This window comes from Petromyzon marinus, chromosome 39 (genome assembly GCF_048934315.1).
Source record: "Petromyzon marinus isolate PM22_M1 ecotype Great Lakes invasive population chromosome 39, UKy_Petmar_22M1.pri1.0, whole genome shotgun sequence".
Lineage (NCBI taxonomy): Eukaryota > Metazoa > Chordata > Hyperoartia > Petromyzontiformes > Petromyzontidae > Petromyzon > Petromyzon marinus.
Window position 1 is genome coordinate 11,748,727 of NC_133705.1, and position 9,554 is coordinate 11,758,280.

General features: G+C 45.4%; 1 long non-coding RNA gene across 1 annotated transcript; it reads right to left on the minus strand.

Moving 5' to 3' along the window:
* Positions 1-5,911: 5,911 nt before the first annotated feature.
* On the minus strand, positions 5,912-8,573 carry LOC142930486 (uncharacterized). The gene is made up of 2 exons (XR_012946411.1): positions 8,339-8,573; positions 5,912-6,732 (listed from the first exon to the last, which is right to left on the minus strand). It is a non-coding gene; the product is annotated as an uncharacterized LOC142930486 (long non-coding RNA).
* Positions 8,574-9,554: the final 981 nt, after the last annotated feature.

A 9,554-nucleotide genomic window follows, 5' to 3' on the forward strand; every position in this document is an offset into this window, starting at 1 on the left:
TATTTATGTAGTTTATTGTAAAAATTCGGTTACAGCCCTTGTGATCACTGTTACGTTGCAATTATAGCTTTATTTTTTGGTGATTAGGAAAACGTTTTTTGGCTTGGACATGTTTGTTTTGTTGCAGTACGGAGTTAGACTGATGGCCTTAATCTAAGTTTTTGTGGTTATTGTTGTTTGACTTGCATCCCACTGGGATTTTTTGCACACAGCGTTGGTGTACGGTGCTTTTTTTTTCAAGGATTTTCTGTTTGCACAGTCACATAGTCACTTTAAGATGTTTTTCTTGTTCGTGTTTTTGTTTTTTTGTTTGTTGTGGTTGCACCCGCTTCAAGAGCCGGATGGCTCACAGGGCTATACCAAAATAAACTGAAATATAGAATTATTGTAAAATGGTTAAACCATTACAGTATTATGATTTAAGCCTTAAGACAAATAATTAATGATTTGCCTCAAAACTTTAATTACAGCATATTTCCCTATCGATTTTATTGTAATCATATACAAACATGCAAAATAGTTTTTTTTTATCGTGTAAGCTACGGAACTATGTTATTGTGAGTGTTTAAATATACATATCACATATTTAACATGCTTTTATAGACTTTAACAGCTATAAATGCTATATTTATTTCAAAAATATTTTTTATACAGAATTCTTACCAATCATATCAACTTTTGATTCTAGTCATAATTCCGCGTTTTGAGAATTACCTCAACTATATAACTGTTACTATGAATGTTGACATTAGCAACTTTAATCTGTAATGTTATTAAAGATTTACCTCAGAACGCTTGCAGACGCGTTAAATGCTTAATCAAATAACTCTATGCGTACAAGTGGTGACCGTATCCCACTGCTACTTAACTCCAAGTATAATACATTAAACCAACCCAGTGACCCTTTATTTCACGTACCTGCACGCAAAAAGCGACACTTTGATTTCAGCCCTTTCCACTGGAGCGGAGACGGAGAGACGGAACGAGTTTGACGTGCAAGAGACGGACGCACGCTGGGAGCGAGGGACCGTGAGCGACGACCGGTGGAAGATGCCTTCATCCAGCAGTGGAGAGACAATGGCAGAAGCCGACTGTGACGCGCGACACTCTTCTCCCTGTTGAGCGACGCGGCGTCTCTCGTTCCTCGTCTCTACTCTCAGCAGACACCGACACAGAGGCCGCGAGGCCTTCCCGCGTGCCTACACGCCGCCCACGGGCACGTGGTTATTTTACCTCAGCTGAACAAATATTTGAGGCAAACATTAATTTGTGACGAAGAAACGACAACAATCCGACGAGTGGCAACTCTCCCTGCGCTTGTACTCACGCAAACGTTAACCATAACTGTGAACAAAAGTTGAGTAACTTTCATCGCGGCACAAATCATTATCACGATTGCTCCTATCTCCGAGAATGTCCGTGTCTCCGAGCTCTCGACAAGATGGCGATTCCCGCCAATCTATGCCGCGGCCACTTTCCCTTACGAAGATGCCTGCTCCTGTTTCCCTTGGTGATGCTGCCCCTTGCACTGCCCTATCCAAGATGGCAGGTCCTTTTAATTCTCAGGGGACTTGTTTTCCATTACGAAGATGGCCGTTAGTGCCTCTTCACTGGGGCGTCTCGGGTTCAGCTGGCGCTTTGCATTACCCTTACCAAGATGGCCGTCGCCGCCAAATCTCGTAAAAAGGTCGCCGGTACCGTTTTGTACGATGAAACACAATCCTCGTGAATAAAGAAATTGAGAGGCTACATGACATAGGGAGGTGGAACCACAACGGGGAACTTACCAAGATGGCCGTCGCCGCCAAATCTCGTAAAAAGGTCGCCGGTACCGTTTTGTACGATGAAACACAATCCTCGTGAATAAAGAAATTGAGAGGCTACATGACATAGGGAGGTGGAACCACAACGGGGAACTGCAGAGATTAGACTCCCGACCCATGCTGCTGAATGTGAACGTTAAGAGCACAACTGAGTGGAAGGAGCCCCGCCCCTACAGCTCGTGGCTGTGACGTGCGGCGTGATCGACGGGCAGCCACGAGGCTGTCGGTTGGGGCAATTAAACACAGGAATGAGATAATAGACAAATAGGGGACAAATAGCAGTTGGAGTTCTGTTAAGCCTGGAGAGGAGAGGGAGTGGCTGCGTAGTCAAACTTAGACGTTACACCAGTGCTGCGGGGATTATTACATTAAGTGAAGCGATTTGAAGACAGTTTTAAATGTATTTTGCTTAGAGACAAGGACGGTGTCATTTGCAAGAGTAACTTAAGTCACCAAAATTACAAATACAAGAACATAAAGTACAACAATCATCTCGATTGAATATATCGTGAGACAAAGCATGCAAAAGGGCACAATCATAGATCAATATAAACTAAAATACATTTCCTGCAACGAATGTTATCTTGAGATAAATTACTTTTAAAAACAATTCATTATTAACATTCGTTCAATTACAGACATAAAATGAATAGAGGGTGCTTGTTGCACAGGCAACGAGAATCACATTCCCACGGGGCACCATGTGACCTCAGTGCGCTGTGACATCAGTGTGACGTCACCATTATATCACGAATACATAGACCGTGTGACTCCAGTGCAATGACATCACTGTGACGTCACCATTATATCACGATTACATACACAACCATGTGACTCCAGTGCAATGACATCACTGTGATGTCACATCCGCCCACAAATTCAGTTGCTCATCTGGCACCGTGAGGGTCAGACGTGTTCTGGGTTTTCTGTTGCAAATTTTTCAAAAAATCAAATCCAGCCATCATCATCTTGAGGACACGTTTTTGGATGCATTTTTATACTTTGCAACCACATCGCCACAATGTCGAAGGCCAAGAAAAAGGGCTTCATTAAACATCTCAAGAACATCTTCTGTTGCTTCTGCAGTGCTTCAGATGATGAGGTTTATGAGCCAAGCAGCTGTGTTCAGAGCTCTGCAGCAAGCCATGAGACGAGCCCAGTGGCTAGTCATGAGAAGACCGAGGTGGCAAGTCTTGAGGCGAGGCCAGTGGCTAACAATGAGATGGGCCTGGAGACAAGCCGCGAGGTGGACACAGTGGATAACCGTGAGATGAGCCTGGTAGCTAGCCATGAGATAGGCCCAGAGGCAAGCTGCAAGTTGGACCCAGTGGATAACTATGAGATGAGCCCGGTGGCTAGCCATGAGAAGACTGAGGTGGCAAGTCATGAGGCAAGCCTGGTAGATAAACATGAGATGGGCCTAGAAGCAAGCCACAAGGTGGACCCAGAAGATAATTGTGAGATTAGCTTCGTGGCTAGCAATGAGATGAGCCTGGTGGCTAGCCTTGAGACGAGCCCGGTGCCTAGCCAAGAGGCAAGTCAGATGGGTAGCTATGGGCCCAACCCAATAGCGGACAGCGGTTCAAACCGGGTGGCAGACCATGGGCCAAGCCCGGTGGTAGATCGGGAGCCGAGCCAAGATGAAGGGGACAAAGCGAGTCCAATTGCAAGCCACCAAGATATTCGTGCTGCTAGCAACAAGGCTGCTGAATGGAAGGGATGCCAGGTTACAAGCCACCAGGGCAGTCCAGGTTGCGGGAGTGCTCAGTCTGCTGGTCAAGGGCAAGGCGAGGCAGCAAAATGCGGGTTAGGCCAGGCAGCCGCTCAAGTGAGGAGACCAAGTCGCCGGGGTGGCCAAGCTGCCCGAAGGAGGGGCAGCCAGCATACCGCTCATGGGAGGATGCCGGATGACAGACAGAAGGACGCCATTCCATCGACAGCGTCTGCCATCATCAGGCCCACCTCCCAGAAGCTAGCTGCCCATCCTGTGCCAGAAAAGATTGCCGTGGAAGGTAAGCTTGTACCAAAGTGACTCTGTAACCACTAGCTTGACTTTGGAATTCGCTCTCATGGTATCTTCTCCCAAGTTCTTATAACCTTGCTTAATCCCAAAAAGGTGTTAACGCTTATCTACTATAACTTCCCTGCTGGGTAATTGACGTGTTTGGCATTTGGGACTGCGTTCAGAAACAGTGGATAAAAACACGTCAATGTAGTGCAACTGCAATCTCATAAGCAACTCTGCAGTAGGGATTAGTTCCAGATAAAACGTTTGTCAGATATTTGCACAATGTACTGTGTTATATACTTACGTATAATCGGGATGGCAAAAGTGACACGAAGCCATGAGACACAATTTATGGAGGAAAATCAACGTGATATCCAGGATCCATCGATGCCCGTCGATAACCGTTCATTTCGTGGCAAAATTTGCATAGTCAAAATATTGGACAAGGACCAGGTTTATGCCCTATCCGTTGAATATTGTTACCCTGACCACGTTAACAGAAATTACGTCAAGAAACAGCTCACTGCAAGGTCACCTAGAGTTGAAAAATACATGGTTGTGAAAGGGTTAATAAAGAGCACCGCTAAAACAATATCACAAGTTCTGGCTTCACCACGCAACTTTCGAGCCAGTCTCCAGAGTGCCTCGAGTGTAAAGAGAAAATTTCCTGTATGTTTTGTGCGCAGATAACAACGATAATGGAGCTCCACGACTCGCGCCAGAATCGGGGGAAAACCTGAGCCTCACGTGGCAGTGGAACGCATGCGAGGGTGCTGGCCTTGACAACATGGGGAACACCTGTTTCCTCAATGCCACCCTGCAGTGCCTCACTTACACCGCACCACTGGCAAACTACCTGATCTCCAGGCACCACTCAGGAAGATGTGAGTTCCCAGAACACTTTGAAATACCAAGCTGAAAATAATTGTGTTCTGTGAAGATGTCCTTGCTGTGTGCTGCACCTACAGCTGAGCTGTTTGATCGGTGTTGTACTGATAGCATGTGCCACCTCTGCCTCATTTCACAGGTACATATAATGGATTTTGCATGATGTGCATAATGGAAAGGCACACCATTGCAACATTCAGCTCCAAGGGTAAGGTCATCAAGCCCTTGGAAATCGTCCAAAACCTCAAACGTGAGTTCTGTTCAGTACAACACAATTGTGCACATTGAATTTAGAACATATTCATTGGGTGGCAGAGTGGCGCATTGGTAAAACGTTTCCCTTGTAACCTTGTGTTCAAACCGCTTATGACCTCCATCCATTTACCCACAGGGATCGCCAAACACCTGCAGTTTGGCAAACAGGAGGACGTGCATGAGTTCTTCTGCTACATCGTAGAAGCTCTGCATCTCTCCTGCCCAATCAACCACCACAAGTAAGTAGTGCACGTCCTAGGCCACTGGTTCCCAACCTGTTACCAAAAATTCACAACAAAGTTTATAGAATATTATTTAAATAAGCGCTCGGCTGCAAAGTAACGTAGGGTCGAAACAAAAAGGAGTATAACTCTCCCATGAGCGCACTTGGTAAAGATGATGCATCTGGAAGCCACCGAATGTGTGATGTCATTCATTTCCACGTGCAGGCCAGAAGAACATGTGGCGAAGACCTCGGTGATTCACCAGATCTTCACAGGGCAGCTAAAATCGACAGGTGTGTGCCAGCTCCATGTGCAAAATCATCGCTGCAAGTAGCAATCACACCGAGTATGACGACGCATGCTGCACAGTGCAGATGAACCCTGCACTCATACGCATGTACCCAGCAGGACATAAGCAAAACACACAAATACAGAGATCTCCCTGAAGCCTTAACAGAATGCTGGAGCAATTGCTATTAGCAAGTACCTATGTAGGCCAACAGGGCACATGACAAGGTGGTGTGGCTAGCACCATGCCCGGCCACCTTCGGGTGGCTAGCACCAGTGCTGATGTTACACAATGCACCAGATACTAATTTGAGGCTGAATCGACCGTGAGCGAGGATCGAACTCAGTTCACCAGTGCGCTAACCGCTATATTTCCACTCCCCGCACAATAGAAAAATGCACAAGCACACAGACACAACAACCCATTTGATCAGATACAAACACATTTTATTCGATTCTGCTAATCAGAATGCTAACTTCCTCTAATTGCACGTGTGGATGTGTGCGCGTGCGTTTACTTGTGTTCCACAGTGGAGTGCACGCAGTGTTCCTGCACCTCGGACAGATTCGAAAACTGCCTGGACATCAGTCTTCACATCAACGTGAGAATCGAGGAATTCTTGATTTAATTAAATGGTATCTTTGCTCGTGACGAGTTTCGAATTTAAACGTTGGGATGAATATTTTCTCATTTTCAAGCAACACTTTTGATCTTTTTCGGATCGTGTACATTACACTAGTCGCGTCACTCAAACACATTAAGTTTGCCCATCGTCTGGAATGCTGCACATTGGATGAATCTGAAAATTGGGAGCACGTCCTTAATTACTGTCAACTAATGATAATGCCCTCTTATGTCACACAACAGCCAGTACAACATAAGGACTCACTGTTTTAACGGCTGCAAAATGTTTCCAGTGTTCTTTTCAAGCACTCATTTGCCTTCACATCGTTCTATTTGACAGAATTCGCCAGATCTGCTGACTGCTTTTGCAGATTTCACCAAGACAGAGACACTGGACGAATACACTTGCCAAAGGTGAGTATGGCACGACGTCAATGTCACGCGAGTCTGTCTACTTTGTCACGCCAACATATTTGTACAGTTATTCACTGGGCATCTCGGTCATTAAACTGACGCTGCTGCTTTTTGGTGCGCAGGTGCTGTTGCAAGGTGAAGGCCACGAAGAGGATGAGCCTTCACCATCTCCCGAACGTCTTGGCCCTCTCCATCAAGAGATATGACCTGTTTGGAAACAAGATCAATCGGGTAATGTTTGGTTAATATACAAGTTTTTTTTACATTTCTCCTAAAATGTGGCTGCATTTTCTCCAATTTCTCATTGCATGTTTTTGTGCTGCTTCCTTTTTGAGTAATTTCTGTGATTTATTTCGCGTTATTTCTTTTGCCACGGTTTTAACCGAGATCACTCGTACAAATGTGACTTTTCATGTTCTCTCGAGCGCCCACCTGGTTAATCTACCTAAACTGGGCTCTATGGCGGTGAAATCTTAACTCCCTCCCCAAGCATACAGGTCGTGGGTTTGATCCCGATCCTAATGCCTGTATATTTGGAGTTTGCATGTTCTCCCTGTATTCACGTGGGTTTTTCTCCGGGTCCTCCAGTTGCTTCTAGAATATTTGGCTGCTAAAACTATTCACAGTGAAAAGCCACTTTGTTGAGCTATCATTTGTGGCTAGATCGCTTCTGAGAAAGAGCTATATAGTTCAGTCAGCATTACCTGGTAAAGTAAAAAAATAGAACAAAAATTATAATCAATAACTCGACCCTGCATCATTCTTCCCCTCTTCCCTGCCTAACACCATCTCTGTTTCTGCATCACTGCCTCCTTCCGCACCACTGCAGCATTGCCCGTACCCAGAGCACCTGGACGTGCGGCCATTCATGTCGCAGCAGGAGGACGCAGACCCTGTAGTGTACAGGTTATACTCAGTCCTTGTGCACTCCGGGAAATGCAGCACAGAGGGACATTACTACTGTTACAACAAGGTGATGTACTGCATTCATTATTACACAATCACACGCCAATCATTCGTACGCGTAGATCCTTTAAATAATTCGATTCAGTGAATAAAATCAAAACGATTCCTGCTCCTATGAGCCATGAGGTGGTGCTCATCTCCCATTTATAGGCCTCAGCCAGTGGTGAAAATTGTCCTTTGCTGTGACTGAGGGAGAGCGTATGCATAGAACAACCACTGGTGACTTCACCAAAAATGTGTAGTTACTTTATTGACCCTGGATAGATGATGGACCAAGTGAAGTCCCAACCAGGATTTGAACTTTCAAATGTAATAAATTATTTTTATGGATTATCGGTTCGATTACTCAACTTATAGGACAACACAATAATAGGTGGAATAAGAGGGTCACCTCTGTTCCTCATGTGTCATTTTACAAATATATGGGGAGTTTAGGTGCAATTGGATAATCGTCGTAATTAATCTTCGATGTTGTTTGCATACAGATCTGCGATGGGAGATGGTTCCGGATGGACGACGACTTGGTGACGCCGGTCGACACCAGGGTGGTCATGGAGAAACAGGCATACATCCTCTTCTACGTCAGGTGAGTAACCCACGAGTTGTATTTGTGGATATGCACACAAGTGTGGTCAATGTGGAAGAGTAGACCAAATATCATCCAGAGTTTGTCTACTCGAGGATCCTCTGCCAGCAGTGGCATGAGCAAGAAATTTGAGCCACGCCGTTATCATTATAACTTTAACCTAAGTTGGGCAGGTTGCCTTCCACCTTTGCTGTTAAGGCTCGATCTCTGTTGAGCTCACGGGAAGTTCACCAGGTTGCCCTTTGGGCCAATGAAACTCACGTAGCGGTCGTTCCATGTGCTGTGTGCAGGTCTCCAGAGATGAAGGCCATACCCGTGTGCAGTCAAATCAACGGCGGACATGGGAAATGGCATCAAAAGAGGCGGCAGCGACGACCCCCGACCCCGGCGATCAACCGTCATCACTGATGGATGATATCACAAGGGACGTGGTCAAGTTGCTGCCCCTGCCACCACCGCTGCCACCACTGCAAGGGTGATGCACCCCGGGTCCTGATGAATACCGCTGATACAACACAGCCCAGCAGCGCCAGCACCACATCCACAAAGAAGATTATTACCATTGTAAATGTGTACATTTTATAATTTTGTGAATACAATACGTACTTTAAAATAAAAAAGTTTGAATCAATTTCTTATTCTTGGGAATGATTCTGTATGTAGTTCGTAAGGCCATGTCCAGATCTAATAGCCAAGGGACATCCATACAGCAACGTGAACCTATGAAATGACTTAAATTTCGATTTAAAGCTTTCGTGACTGCAATGATTCATCTTCTTTGGTTCTTTCGGTAAAGTCACGTAAAATGAGAATAAAATAATAAATTGATAAAATAAAATAACACAATAATATTCTCACGACGTTTCGGCCACAACAACGATGGCAGCTATACAAAAATAAAAAGAGATCCCACCAACAGCCTGGTCACCAAATCGAACAAAATCATCTCTGATTCAACAGCATTAATTGATGAGATCAAACAGTTCTCGTTGAAACCCTCTGCTGCCAGACCACCAAGATTATATGGCCTTCCAAAGATACACAAAGAAGATACACCCCTTCGTCCCATCGTCTCTACTATCAACTCCCCCACCTACAAACTGGCACGTTTTCTTGCTGATATACTGCGACCTTTCACTGGAAAAACCACCTCTGCGGTACTAAATTCTACTCACCTGGTATCGACAATCAAAGGCATTTCCCTGTCCCCAGACGACCTGCTTGTCAGTTTTGATGTGGTGTCCTTGTTCACCAAAGTCCCGGTACCTGACACCATCGCTATCATTGAAGACCTGGTTCATCAAGGACTGCATACTGATGTACCCCCCCTGGTGAGACATTGCTTAACCAACACATACACTTCACCTGGAATGGAACTTTCTACAAACAAACTGAGGGCACCCCAATGGGCTCCCCCTATCTCCGGTTGTAGCCAACGTATTCATGGAAAAATTTGAAACTGACGCCATCCAGACTG